Below are 15,042 nucleotides of genomic sequence, written 5' to 3' on the forward strand. Positions count from 1 at the left end.
CTATTTCCATCCATTTGTATGCAAAATTCATGAAGTCCTTGTTTTTTATTGCTGAGTAGTACTCTAATATGTATAAATTCCATACTTTCTTCATCCATTCTTCCATTGAAGGGCATCTAGGTTGTTTCCAGGTTCTGGCTATCACAAACAATGCTGCTATGAACATTGTAGAGCATATACTTTTGTTGTATGATAAGGCCTCTCTTGGGTATATTCCCAAGAGTGGTATTGCTGGGTCCAAGGGTAAGTTGATCCCGAATTTCCTGAGAAACCGCCATACTGCCTTCCAAAGTGGTTGCACAAGTTTGCATTCCCACCAGCAATGGATGAATGTACCCCTTTCTCCACAACCTCTCCAACAAAGGCTATCATAGGTATTTTTGATTTTAGCCATTCTGACAGGTGTAAGATGGTATCTTAAAGTTGTCTTGATTTGCATTTCCCTGATCGCTAAGGAAGTTGAGCATGACCTTAAGTGTCTTTTGGCCATTTGAAATTCTTCTGTTGAGAATTCTCTGTTCAGCTCAATGCCCCATTTTATAATTGGGTTGATTAGCCTTTTACGGTCTAGTTTCTTGAGTTCTTTATATATTTTGGAGATCAGACCTTTGTCAGTTGCAGGGTTGGTGAAGATCTTCTCCCAGTTGGTGGGTTGCCTTTGTGTCTTAGTGACAGTGTCCTTTGCTTTACAGAAGCTTCTCAGTCTCAGGAGGTCCCATTTATTCAATGAGGTCCTTAATGTCTGTGCTGCAGGGGTTATACGTAAGAAGTGGTCTCCTGTGCCCACGTGTTGTAGAGTACTTCCCATTTTCTCTTCTATCAGGTTCACTATGTTCAAACTGATATTGAGGTCTTTAATCCATTTGGACTTGAGTTTTGTGCATGGTGATAGATATGGATCTGTTTTCATTCTTCTACAGGTTGACATCCAGTTTTGCCAGCACAATTTGTTGAAGATGCTCTCTTTTTTCCATTGTATACTTTTAGCTCCTTTATCGAAAATCAGGTTTTCATAGGTTTGTGGGTTAATGTCAGGGTCTTCTATTCGATTCCATTGGTCGACTTCTCTGTTTTTATGCCAATACCAAGCTGTTTTCAATACTTTAGCTCTGTAGTAGAGTTTGAAGTCAGGGATGGTAATGCCTCCAGACGATCCTTTGTTGTATAAGATTGTTTTGGCTATCCTGGGTTTTTTGTTTTTCCATATAAAGTTGATTATTGTCTTCTCCAGATCTGTGAAGAATTTTGATGGGATTTTGATGGGGATTGCATTGAATCTATAGATTGCTTTTGGTAGAATTGCCATTTTTACTATGTTGATCCTCCCAATCCAGGAGCAAGGAAGATCTTTCCATTTTCTGGTGTCCTCTTCAATTTCTTTCTTCAAAGACTTAAAGTTCTTGTCAAATAGATCTTTCACATCCTTGGTCAGAGTTACCCCAAGATATTTTATGCTATTTGTGGCTATCGTGAAAGGTGATGCTTCTCTAATTTCCCTCTCTGTTTCCTTATCCTTAGTGTATAGGAAGGCCACTGATTTTTTGGAGTTGATCTTGTATCCTGCCACATTACTAAAGGTGTTTATCAGCTGTAGGAGTTCTTTGGTAGAGTTTTTGGGGTCGCTTATGTATACTATCATATCATCTGCAAATAACGAGAGCTTAACTTCTTCTTTTCCGATACGAATCCCCTTGATCCCTTTATGTTGTCTTATTGCTATTGCTAGAACTTCAAGCACTATATTGAAGAGGTATGGAGAGAGTGGACAGCCTTGTCGTGTTCCTGATTTTAGTGGGATGGCTTTGAGTCTTTCTCCGTTTAATTTAATGTTAGCTGATGGCTTGCTGTAAATAGCTTTTATTATATTTAGGTATGACCCTTGTATCCCTAATCTCTCCAAGACTTTTATCATAAAGGGGTGTTGAATTTTGTCAAATGCTTTTTCAGCATCTAATGAAATGATCATATGGTTTTTTTCTTTCAGTTTATTTATATGGTGGATTACATTGATAGATTTGCGTATGTTGAACCAGCCCTGCATCTCTGGGATGAAGCCTACTTGATCATAATGGATAATTTTTCTAATGTGTTCTTGGATTCGGTTTGCCAGTATTTTATTGAGAATTTTTGCATCGATATTCATGAGTGAGATCGGCCTGTAATTTTCTTTCTTGGTTGGGTCTTTGTGTGGTTTTGGTATCAGGGTAACTGTAGCTTCATAAAAGGAATTTGGCAATGACTCTTCTGTTTCTATATTGTGAAATACATTAAGGAGTATAGGTATTAGCTCTTCTTGGAAGTTCTGGTAGAATTCTGCATTGAAACCATCTGGTCCTGGGCTTTTTTTGGAAGGTAGATTTTTTTTTGATTATTTTTTTTTATTGATAAAAGAATAAAGGAAAAAAAAACAAATTTCCACCTCCTCCCAGCCTCCCCTTTCCCTCCCCCTCCTCCCACTCTTCTCCCCCTCCTCCCACTCTTCTCCCCCTCCTCCCACCCCTCTCCCCTTCCCCCCACTCCTCTCCCCCTCCCTCTCCAGTCCAAAGAGCAGTCAGGGTTCCCTGCCCTGTGGTAAGTCCTAGGTCCTCCCCCCTCCGTCCATATCTAGGAAGGTGAACATCCAAACTGGCTAGGCTCCCACCAAGCCAGCAGATTGCGTAGGATTAAAACTGCGTGCCATTGTCCTTGGCGTATCATCAGCCCTCATTGTTCGTCATGATCAGAGAGTTCAGTTTTATCCCATGCTTTTTTTGGCAATAGTCCAGCTGGCCTTGGTGAGCTCCCAGTAGATCAGCTCCACTGTCTCAGTGGGTGGGTGCACCCCTCGTGGTCCCGACTTCTTTGCTCATGTTCTCCCTCCTTCTGCTCCTCATTGGGACCTTGGGAGCTCAGTCCAGTGCTCCAGTGTGGGTCTCTGTCTCTATCTCCATCCATCACCAGAAGAAAGTTCTAAGATGATATGCAAGATATTCGTCAGTATTGCGCTAGGATGGGGTCATTTCAGGTTCCCTATCCTCAGCTGCCCAAGGAACTAACTGGGGGCCTCAGCTTGGGCACCTGGGAGCCCCTCTAGGGTCAATTCTCCTGCCCACCCTAAAGTGGGTCCCTTAACTAAGAATTGTGGTTCCGTGCTCCCCTATCCAACCTTCCTTTATCCCGATCCTCCTATTTCCCCAAGTCCCCCCTCCTTCCCTTCTACCTTTTCTCTCCCCATCTCCCCTTACCCCCTTCCCACCCCACCCCCAAGATCCCACTTTTCTCCCCGGCAATTTTGTCTACTTCCCTTATCCAAGAGGATAACGATATGTTTTTCCTTGTGTTCACCTTCTTACTTAGCTTCTTTAGGTTCGCCAATTGTAGATTCTGTGACCCCTATTTATGGCTAGAAACCAATTATGAGTGAGTACATCCCATGTTCTTCTTTTTGGGTTTGGGATACCTCACTCAGGATAGTGTTTTCTATTTCCATCCATTTGCATGCAAAATTCGAGAAGTCATTGTTTTTTACCGCAGCGTAGTACTCTAGTGTGTATATATTCCATACTTTCTTCATCCATTCTTCCATTGAAGGGCATCTAGGTTGTTTCCAGGTTCTGGCTATTACAAATAATACTGCTATGAACATAGTTGAACAAATGCTTTTGACATGTGATAGAGCATCTCTTGGGTAAATTCCCAAGAGTGGTATTGCTGGGTCCAGGGGTAGGTTGATCCCGAATTTCCTGAGAAACCGAAACACTGACTTCCACAGTGGTTGCACAAGATTGCATTCCCACCAGCAATGGATGAGGGTACCCCTTCCTCCACAGCCTCTCCAGCAAAGGCTATCCTTGGTGTTTTTGACTTTAGCCATTCTGACAGGTGTAAGATGTTATATCAAAGTTGTTTTGATTTGCATTTCCCTGATTGCTAAGGAAGTTGAGCACGACCTTAAGTATCTTTTGGCCATTTGAAGTTCTTCTGTTGAGAATTCTCTGTTCAGTTCAGTGCCCCATTTTTTAATTGGGTTAATTAGCATTTTAAAGTCTAGTTTCTTGAGTTCTCTATATATTTTGGAGATCAGACCTTTGTCTGTTGTGGGGTTGGTGAAGATCTTCTCCCAGTCAGTAGGTTGCCTTTGTGTCTTAGTGACAGTGTCCTTTGCTTTACAGAAGCTTCTCAGTTTTAGTAGGTCCCATTTATTCAATGTTGCCCTTAATGCCTGTGCTTCTGGGGTTATACCTAAGAAGCGATCACCTGTGCCCATCTGTTGTAGGGTATTTCCCACTTTCTCTTCTATCAGGTTCAGTGTTTTCGGGCTGATAATGAGGTCTTTAATCCATTTGGACTTGAGTTTTGTGCATGGTGATAGATATGGATCTATTTTCATTCTTCTACAGGTTGACATCCAGTTTTGCCAGCACAATTTGTTGAAGATGCTCTCTTTTTTCCATTGTATACTTTTAGCTCCTTTATCGAAAATCAGGTGTTCATAGGTTTGTGGGTTAATGTCAGGGTCTTCTATTCGATTCCATTGGTCGACTTCTCTGTTTTTATGCCAATACCAAGCTGTTTTCAATACTGTAGCTCTGTAGTAGAGTTTGAAGTCAGGGATGGTAATGCCTCCAGACGATCCTTTGTTGTATAAGATTGTTTTGGCTATCCTGGGTTTTTTGTTTTACCATATAAAGTTGATTATTGTCTTCTCCAGATCTGTGAAGAATTTTGATGGGATTTTGATGGGGATTGCATTGAATCTATAGATTGCTTTTGGTAGAATTGCCATTTTTACTATGTTGATCCTCCCAATCCAGGAGCAAGGAAGATCTTTCCATTTTCTGGTGTCCTCTTCAATTTCTTTCTTCAAAGACTTAAAGTTCTTGTCAAATAGATCTTTCACATCCTTGGTCAGAGTTACCCCAAGATATTTTATGCTATTTGTGGCTATCGTGAAAGGTGATGCTTCTCTAATTTCCCTCTCTGTTTCCTTATCCTTAGTGTATAGGAAGGCCACTGATTTTTTGGAGTTGATCTTGTATCCTGCCACATTACTAAAGGTGTTTATCAGCTGTAGGAGTTCTTTGGTAGAGTTTTTGGGGTCGCTTATGTATACTATCATATCATCTGCAAATAACGAGAGCTTAACTTCTTCTTTTCCGATACGAATCCCCTTGATCCCTTTATGTTGTCTTATTGCTATTGCTAGAACTTCAAGCACTATATTGAAGAGGTATGGAGAGAGTGGACAGCCTTGTCGTGTTCCTGATTTTAGTGGGATGGCTTTGAGTCTTTCTCCATTTAATTTAATGTTAGCTGATGGCTTGCTGTAAATAGCTTTTATTATATTTAGGTATGACCCTTGTATCCCTAATCTCTCCAAGACTTTTATCATAAAGGGGTGTTGAATTTTGTCAAATGCTTTTTCAGCATCTAATGAAATGATCATATGGTTTTTTTCTTTCAGTTTATTTATATGGTGGATTACATTGATAGATTTGCATATGTTGAACCAGCCCTGCATCTCTGGGATGAAGCCTACTTGATCATAATGGATAATTTTTCTAATGTGTTCTTGGATTCGGTTTGCCAGTATTTTATTGAGAATTTTTGCATCGATATTCATGAGTGAGATCGGCCTGTAATTTTCTTTCTTGGTTGGGTCTTTGTATGGTTTTGGTATCAGGGTAACTGTAGCTTCATAAAAGGAATTTGGCAATGACTCTTCTGTTTCTATATTGTGAAATACATTAAGGAGTATAGGTATTAGCTCTTCTTGGAAGTTCTGGTAGAATTCTGCATTGAAACCATCTGGTCCTGGGCTTTTTTTGGAAGGTAGATTTTTGATAACGGTTTCTAGCTCTTCGCGACTAACAGGTCTATTTAGATCGTTCACCTGATCTTGGTTTAGCTTTGGTATGTGGTACTTATCTAAAAAAATGTCCATTTCTTTTGCATTTTCTAGTTTTGTGGCATACAGGCTTTTGTAGTAAGATCTAATGATTCTCTGAATTTCCTCTCTGTCTGTGGTTATGTCCCCCTTTTCATTTCTGATCTTATTTATTTGCGTGTTCTCTCTCTGTCGTTTAATTAGTGTGGATAGGGGTTTGTCGATCTTGTTGATTTTCTCCAAGAACCAACTTTTTGTTTCATTGATTCTTTGGACTGTTTTCTGCATTTCTATTTTGTTGATTTCCGCCCTCAGTTTGATTATTTCCAGTCTTCTACTCCTCCTGGGCGCATCTGCTTCTTTATTTTCTAAAGCTTTCAGGTGTTCTGTTAAGTCTCCGATGTATGCTTTCTCTGTTTTCTTTAAGTGGGCATTTAGTGTTATGAACTTTCCTCTTAGCACTGCTTTCATTGTGTCCCATAGGTTTGAGTATGTTGTCCCTTTATTTTCATTAAATTCAAGGCAGACTTTAATTTCTTTCTTGATTTCTTCCTTGACCCAGGTGTGGTTCAGTAGTTGACTGTTCAGTTTCCATGAGTTTGTCGGCTTTCTGGAGGTAGGATTGTTGTTGAATTCTAACTTTAATCCGTGGTGATCTGATAAGACACAGGTGGACACTGATATTTTTTTGTATCTGTGGAGGTTTCCTCTGTTTCCGAGTATGTGGTCAATTTTCGAGAAGGTTCCATGGGCTGCAGAGAAGAAGGTATATTCTTTCCTATTTGGGTGGAATGTTCTATAGATGTCTGTTAAGTCCATTTGCTTCATTACCTCCAGTAGTTCTCTTACTTCTCTATTAGGTTTCTGTCTGATTGACCTGTCCATTGCTGAGAGAGGTGTATTGAAGTCTCCTACTACTAGTGTGTGTGGTTTGATGTCTGCCTTGAGTTTTAGTAATATTTCTTTTACATACGTGGGTGCTTTTATATTAGGGGTGTAAATATTCAGGATTGAGACTTCATCCTGACCAATTGTTCCTGTTATGAGTATAAAGTGTCCATCTCGATCTCTTCGGATTGATTTTAGTTTGAAGTCAGTTTTGTTAGAAATTAATATGGCCACACCTGCTTTTTTCTTAGGACCATTTGCTTGAAAGATCTTTTCTCAGCCCTTTACTCTGAGTAGATTCCTGTCTTTGTGGTTGAGATGTGTTTCTTGCAAACAGCAGAATGTTGGATCCTGTTTTCGTATCCAATCTCTTAGCCTGTGCCTTTTTATACGTGAATTGAGACCATTAATATTAAGTGATATTAATGACCAGTGGTTGTTTACGCCAGATATTCTTATTGTTTTTGGAAGTAGAATTTGTGTGTCTCCCTTCTTTGAGTTGTGCTAGTGAAGGGTCGCTAGATGCCTGAGTTATTGTAAGCAGTGTTGGCAATGTTGGATTCCTTGGGTTGCGATTTTCCTTCTATTACTTTCTGTAGGGCTGGATTCGTGGCTACGTATTGTTTAAATTTGTTTTTATCCTGGAATGTCTTGATTTCTCCATTTATAGTGAACAAAAGCTTGGCTGGGTATAGTAGTCTGGGCTTGCATCCATGGTCTCTTAGCTTCTGCAGTACTTCTATCCAGGACCTTCTGGCTTTCTTTGTTTCCATAGAGAAATCAGGTGTAAGTCTGATCGGTTTACCTTTATAAGTTACTTGGCCTTTTTCCTTTGCAGCTCTTAGTATTCTTTCTTTAACCTGTATATTTTGTGTTTTGATTATTATATGGCGAGGGGATGTTTTCCTTTGATCCAGTCTGTTTGGTGTTCTATATGCTTCTTGAATATTCAAAGGAATATCTTTCTTTATGTTGGGAAAGTTTTCTTCCATAATTTTGTTCAAAATATTTTCTGGGCCTTTGAGCTGTGACTCTTCTCCTTCTTCTATTCCTATTATTCTTAGATTTGGTCTTTTTATTGTGTCCCATATTTCCTGAATGTTTTGTGATGAGAATTTGTTGGCTTTGCAGTTTTCTTTGATCAGAGCGTTTATTTTCTCTATGTTGTCCTCAGAATCTGAGATTCTTTCTTCTATTTCTTGTATTCTATTGATTATGCTTGTTTCTGTAGGCTCTGCTCGTTGACCTAGATTTTCCATATCCAGCTGGTCCTCAGTTTGTGTTTTCTTCCTTGCTTCCATTTCAGTTTTCAATTCTTGAACTGTTTCCATTACCTGTTTGATCATTCTTTCTTGGTTTCCCAGGGTATTATGTACGTATTTACTCATTTCTTCAAATTTTTGGTTATACTTCTCATCCATTTCTATAAGGGCATTTTTCACATGTTGTTTAAGGGACTCTACAGCTTTCATAAAGTCAATTTTTTCCACTTCTTCTGTGTTATGGTGTTGGAGACCTTTTGTTGTAAGATCGTTGGGTTCTGGTGTTTTCATGTTGTTTTTCAGATTATTGGGTGAATTCTTTCCTTGGCGCCTGCCCATCTCCTCCTATCGATGCTATCTAAGGGGTCTTTTAAAACTGGTTCAGGTTCCCCTGCTGGCCAGGGGCTCCTCTTACAAAATGCCCTTGCTCTGTTTTCTGGTTCCTGCCGGGGGCCAAGATCCCTCTCACCCCTCAGAAAGGTCTTCAGGAATAGGACCCGGCTCCTCCTTTGCCAGGGACCTCCCCAACCGAAGGCCTACCTCTTTGGTTTAATTGTAGTGGGGCGATCTGTTCTTGGTGTTGCGCGCGGTCCCTGCAGCCTGCTTCTGCTGCTGGGACGGTTCCCGCTGCCAGCAGCCTGTGTCCTCTGCTGCCGCTCTGGTCCCAGTAGGTCCCCGCCGGCTGCGCTGGGCGTCCTCCGGCCGCGTTCCGCCGCCCGGTGTTCCGGCCGCGTTCCGCCGCCCGGTGTTCCGGCCGCGTTCCGCCGCCCGGTGTTCCGGCCGCGTTCCGCCGCCCGGTGTCTGTCCTATTTTCTTTAATTATTACATATATACATAAATATTTATTATTACATATATACATAAATATGCCTAAATATACAAATGTAACTGGATGAATCAATTTAGTGTTGCTGGTATGTATATGATTCTGGAGATGATAAACAGTTAAAGGCCTCCATTCAAAAGACTAATTCTTCCTCTTTCAGTAGTCAACTACCTAGGGTTAGTGAGGTCATGGGTCTTAGAGAATCTGAAATGAGAACTTACTCCTATGAACCTACTACTGCCAACTCCTTCTAAAGCTTATATTTATACCCATAGTTAAGTTTGGTTATCACCTCTCATCAAATAAACTTCTTTTTGAAGTAGGTGGAGATTATTACCAAAACCCACAGCTTGTCAAAATGCAGAGACCTATTGATTATGAGGTGTCCAGACCAAATAGATATATCTACAGTACAATGCACATTTTCACATAAGACTTAGCGGACATTGCAGAAAAGTGAACAGAAAGATTATAATAGCCAGAGAACTAGAATGTTCCTGTGAGATAATATCTTCTAGAAATAACAGGGAAGTTACGTGTATGATACCTCAATCAATAATATGGATACCTAAACACAAAATGAACGATGAAAACTGGAGGCCTGTTCTTTTCTGAAAGGAAATGGAGAGAGAGTAGGTCTGAGAAAGGGGAGATTGAGGGAATGGAAAGGATTGGAGAGAGGGGGAAAATGTGGCAGGATCTGTTGTATGAGAGAAGAATCTATTTTTCCATAAAAAAATACCAATAGATGTGCTAACACAGAAGTGAAAATTTCTCTGGGGCCCTCTACTAGATAGAATATCTTTTTCTTGAAGTCTTTTGGATAGGTTTTGGTTAATTTAACACATGCTAAGGTCATCTGGGAAGAGGAGACATCAGTTGAGAAAATCCCCTCATCATTTTCTTGATTAATTTATCTTGGAGAATCCAGCTCACTTGGGGTAGTACCACTCTTGAGTAGGTATTTCTGGGTTTTGTAAGAAAGTAGGTTGATCAAGCAATGGTGTGCAAGATAACAAGTAGTGTTCTTTCATGTCTTTGGCTTCTATTCCTACCTCCAGGTTCTTAACCTGCTTGAGTTCTGGCCCCAGCGTTCCTTCAAATAGAACTGTGATTGGGATACGTAAGCTAAATCAACTCACCCTTCAGTTTATTTTGGTCATGGTCTTTATCAAAGCAATAGAAAGAAAATTAGAACAAACTATATTAAAAATTTGTTCTTTCATATAATGAATTATGAAACTTATTTACCTTGAATGTGTAACGTATTATGTGGTTTATTCTTTAAAATGATATACAGCTATTTTACAGCATACACATTCTCTTTTGAGGGAAATACATTATATGTTTAAATAGAAAAATTACTTGTTAGTTTTTAAAGTATTTATAACTTCCTTCTATTTATATTTTCTTTTTTCTTTCTTTATTCATCTTCTTGTGGTTATGTATCATGCTATTTGTTCTATTAAATTATCGATGGATTTATACCTTGCTTTAAAACTTGTCACGTATTATTATACTGTTATGGTTATCACTCTTCAGCTGCAGTTGACATGGAATAGTCTAGGTGGGCCAGGCTTGCCTTTGATTTCCAGTAATCTTCCTACTACTACCTCAGGAGTGCTGGAATTATAGGCATGCATCACATGTCTGGATCTCAGTGAATATTTTAGTTGTTAGTTTATTTTTAATCTTCTGCAGATCATTCTAGATTTCACTTACATCTATTTTGTTTCAATCTTGTACCTTTTTATTTTCATTTCTCTGTAGCATGAATCTAATTGATCTTAATAATAAAAACTCAGAGTCAGATATTAGGGGTGAAAGCTGTACGATCAGAGAAGCTGAGCAGCCAGCCACTACTTCTTACCTGTACAAAATCCTCAGACTGAATGGGGTATCATGTCTCTACAAGTCCTCAGACTGAATGCCGTCTCTATGAAACATCAGACTGAATCCTGAGCTCCTGTTTCCTCTCACCTTATATTCTTCTCTCCACCCAGCCATATTTCTTCCTGTCTCCACCACCCAAGTGCTGGGATTAAAGGTGTGTGACTCCCAAATACTGGGATTAAAGATGTGAGCCACCATTGCCTGACTCTCTCTTTTAGACTGGATCAATTTCCTGTAGTCCAGGGTGGCCTTGAACTCACAGAGTACCTCTGTCTCCCACATGTTGGGATTAAAGACATGCAGCACCACTACCTGGACTCTATGGCTGACTAGTGTGCCTAGTTCTGAACTCTGATCTTCAGGCAATCTTTATTTGTTACAATACAAACAGAATATCATCACATTTTTCTCTTTATTCATATGTTTTCTGTTTTCCCCTTGCTACTTTTCTTTTTCTATGCTAATGAAGACACTGTAATTTTCCAAATTGTTTCTTCTGAATTCTACAATTGAAATTTTCCAGAGGTAATATATTTCCTACTGAAACCTGTAAATATCATTCTGTACTTTTCTCCACACAAAATTTCATTTTTAATTTTCTATTTACTCATATACAGCTACCTCAAACCATTGCTACGTCAAACTAGGTGATTTCATAGCATGCATGAAGCCCTGGGCTCAATACCCAGGACCATATAAAATGTTTGTGGGTGGCAAGTATATAGAATTTAACCACAAGGGTGGGGCAAATAGGAAATCAGAAGTTCAAGGTCATCCTTAGTTACGTAGCAAGTTCACAACAAGCCTGGGATAGATGAGATTTAGGCTCAAGATAAAAGGAAATGAGTCACCTTAAACAATGAAAAAAATATTCAGACTCTGTATATGTCTACCAACAAAACAAAAATATATCTGCTTTACACTTTTTCCTATGTTCTGACCCTTCATATTGTTCTTGAGTTCTATGGCTACGAAAATATTATTGGGCAGACATTTTCTATTCTAGTATGTGCTTACTATGAGAATAAGCGCTCTACTCTTATCATTTAATGGTTCTCTGAATAGAATAAAAATTTCTGCTCTTTTATTACACCGGTGTTTTCCTTATTTCTCTGGATAGAGTATTTTAGCTGTGGAAAACGAAATGCTTCAATTACCATTAACCTGGCTACCATTCCATCTTTAAAAGAAATTGTTCTCTAGAAGGCAGCATGCTTTGATTTAAGGGAAAAATAATTGTCAGGCCCTTTTCTATTTTCTGCTTTATTTAGGTAGCATGTTCAAGATTTTATTATGTCAAAACATTTGAAATCGATTTTCAAAAAGATCAAAATAGTCTCCATTCCATGCAGCTTAGTTTAATAGTTGTTATAGAAACTAGGAATCTGACTCACACACAAAAAGGAGGGCAGGTACACACTGAGCTTTATTCTGACCTTATATTTATGAAGCAAATTTTGTCATGAGGCAATGCCTAAGCAGTTTATTCTTAAATCATATTTGTGCTAGTTGTGGTTGACTTCTACATACTCAGGATAGGTAGGAACTTCCTTTGCTGTGATTGTGAGAGTTCATATATCTTCTATTTATGTATGAGTAAAATATTTATAAGTGTGTAAGAACCATCTGAAAAAGTAATTCAAGAATGAGTATCCTTATTGATGATGTAATTAAAAAAACACAATCAACCCACACACTGAGACAATGGGGATGTTCTATCGGGAACTCACCAAGGCCAGCTGGCCTGGGTCTGAAAAAGCATGGGATAAATCCGGACTAGCTGAACATAGAGGACAATGAAGAATACTGAGAACTCGGGAACAATCGCAGTGGGTTTTTGATCCTACTGCACGTACTGGCTTTGGGGGAGCCTAGGCAGTTTGGATGCTCACCTTAGGAGACCTGGATAGAGGTGGGTGGTCCTTGGGCTTCCCACAGGTCAGGGAACCCTGATTGCTGTTCGAGCAGATGAGGGAGGGTGACTTGATCGGGGGAGGGGGAGGGAAATGGGAGGCGGTTGCGGGGAGGAGGCAGAAATCCTTAATAAATAAATAAAAAAAAACACGATCAAAAGCAACTTAGGGAAGGAAAAAGTTTATTTCAGCTTATAGGTTATATACCATAATTGAAGGAATTCAAGTTAGGAACTCAAGTGAGAAAATGAAGCAGAATGCATAAAGGAATACTACTAAGTGGCTTGCTTGCAGACCTATGCTAATATAACACAGAGTCATCTGTTCAAGGAATGGTGGTGCCCACTGAGGGCTGGGTCATTTTCTATCAATTAGCAATCAAGACAGTAACCAAAAGACATGACTACATGCCAATCTGATCAAGGCAACTCCCCAGTTTAGGTACTGTCATCATATGACTTTATGCTATGTCAAATTGACAGTTAAAGGTGTCCAGAAAAAATGTACTTTTGGCAACTTTACACATAAGCACATCAAGACAAAACTATACATGTCTTATCTTCCAAGCTCTCTTGTGAACATCACACTGGAAGTCATGGTCAAAAGTTTACAATTCCCACAGTATTTAAAAATTCTAACACTTAAAAATTCAAGGCCTCCTTAAATTTCCAAGCGTATTTTTAATTTTAACTGTGGGAGCATAGAAAACTAAAATGTAATAAAAGCATGTTATATCTTTATTCCAAATTTGAAGAATCAGGATAAAAAAATGAGATCAATTCAAAAAATTCAATAACACAATTAGGAATTCTATAGCTCAATGTTCAATATCTGGGACACAGTCATTTTGTAGCCTTTTATCTTCAGAGGACTTAAATAATCCGATTTCTCCTTCTCTGCCACACGGTTTATCTCATAGGCTAAGGTGGGCACCATTCCACATGTGCTGATATGCTTAGGAGCTGTCTCATATTCATGGTATCTCCAATATCATAGGTTCCCCATTGAAACTGAGGCTGGAACTTCATCATTGGCCACCCCTTACCTCTGTAGACGGATTCTGACTAGACATGTCATGTAAAGTATCAGCCTCTCTCCATGACCTATTTATGCCTTCAAAACAACTGCCATGAAATTGATAGCTTTTCTATACATGGCCAACAAAATATACAGAGAGAGGGATCATTGATGCAGTCATATTCATAACAGCCTCAAAGAATGAAGTATCTAGGAATAATCCTAATCAAAGAGGTGATGGACTTTCATAATGAAAACTTTAAACCTTTAAGGAAAGAGATAAACACACTAGAAAATGAAAGATGGTCTGCCTTCATGGGTTAGTAGAGTTAATATTGAGAAAATGAACATTATATACAAAATTGTGAAAATAACCATTTTACATAAAATTGTGTTTTGTCTTATTTGTGTTTATTTAAAAACCTTTAAATAGATTCTTTGGAAATTTCACACCATGCACCTCAATTGCACCCATCTTGCAGATTCCCCAGATCTGTCCCTTAAGGGATATGACTGTAGTGTCTCCCTAAAGGAAAACTAAAAAAAGAAATAACAAAAATAAGATAAAGACAAAACAGAAAAACATAAATAAATAATAATAATACAAATAATACCACTTTTAATTAAAAAACAAACAAAAAACAAGTAAGCAAGCAAACAAAACAGAACAAAAAACTATTTTGCTTCTCCATATTTGCCTCTTCAACACCTCTTTATTCATTTAGTAATATTGGGAGCTGCTGTGTATTATGCAGTATGCATATGTAAATAATACATACTATAATATGAATTAATATGTTATATATAATATATTATACTATATAAGCATGTTATTGCATATCATATCTTATATGTATATATATATATATATATATATATATATATATATATATATGTATTCAATGCAATCAAATTTCCTATCTAATTTTTCAAAGACATTGAAAAACCGATCCAAAAATTCATGTAGAACCACAAAGGAATCCGATACCCAAAACTATCCGTAGCCAAAAGAACAATGTTGGAGGGATTAGCATTCTAGATCTCAAGATGTTTTACAGGTCTGCAGTAATGAAAACAAAATAATACACACACACACACACACAGAGAGGGAGAGAGAGAGAGAGAGAGAGAGAGAGAGAGAGAGAGAGAGAGAGAGAGAGAGAGAGAGAGAGCACTCTGCATAAAGCTAACTTCAGGTGTATCAAAGACTGAAATTGTATACACTGAAACTACTAGAAGAAAATTTAAGCACTACCCTACATGATATAGGCATAGATAAAAACTTTTTAATCAGGACTCTTACTCAGTAATCAAGGCCAACAACCAACGAGGGGGACTTCATAAAATAAAAAGCCTTGTGCAGCTAAACAAATAGTA

The 15,042-nt window shown here is 38.6% G+C and overlaps 1 pseudogene; it reads right to left on the reverse strand.

The window, feature by feature from the left end:
* The window catches only part of LOC142841596 (prohibitin 1 pseudogene), a 112,660-nt pseudogene that overhangs the window by 1,763 nt on the left and 95,855 nt on the right, over nucleotides 1-15,042 (reverse strand).

Source organism: Microtus pennsylvanicus, chromosome X (assembly GCF_037038515.1).
Source record: "Microtus pennsylvanicus isolate mMicPen1 chromosome X, mMicPen1.hap1, whole genome shotgun sequence".
Taxonomy (NCBI): Eukaryota; Metazoa; Chordata; class Mammalia; order Rodentia; family Cricetidae; genus Microtus; species Microtus pennsylvanicus.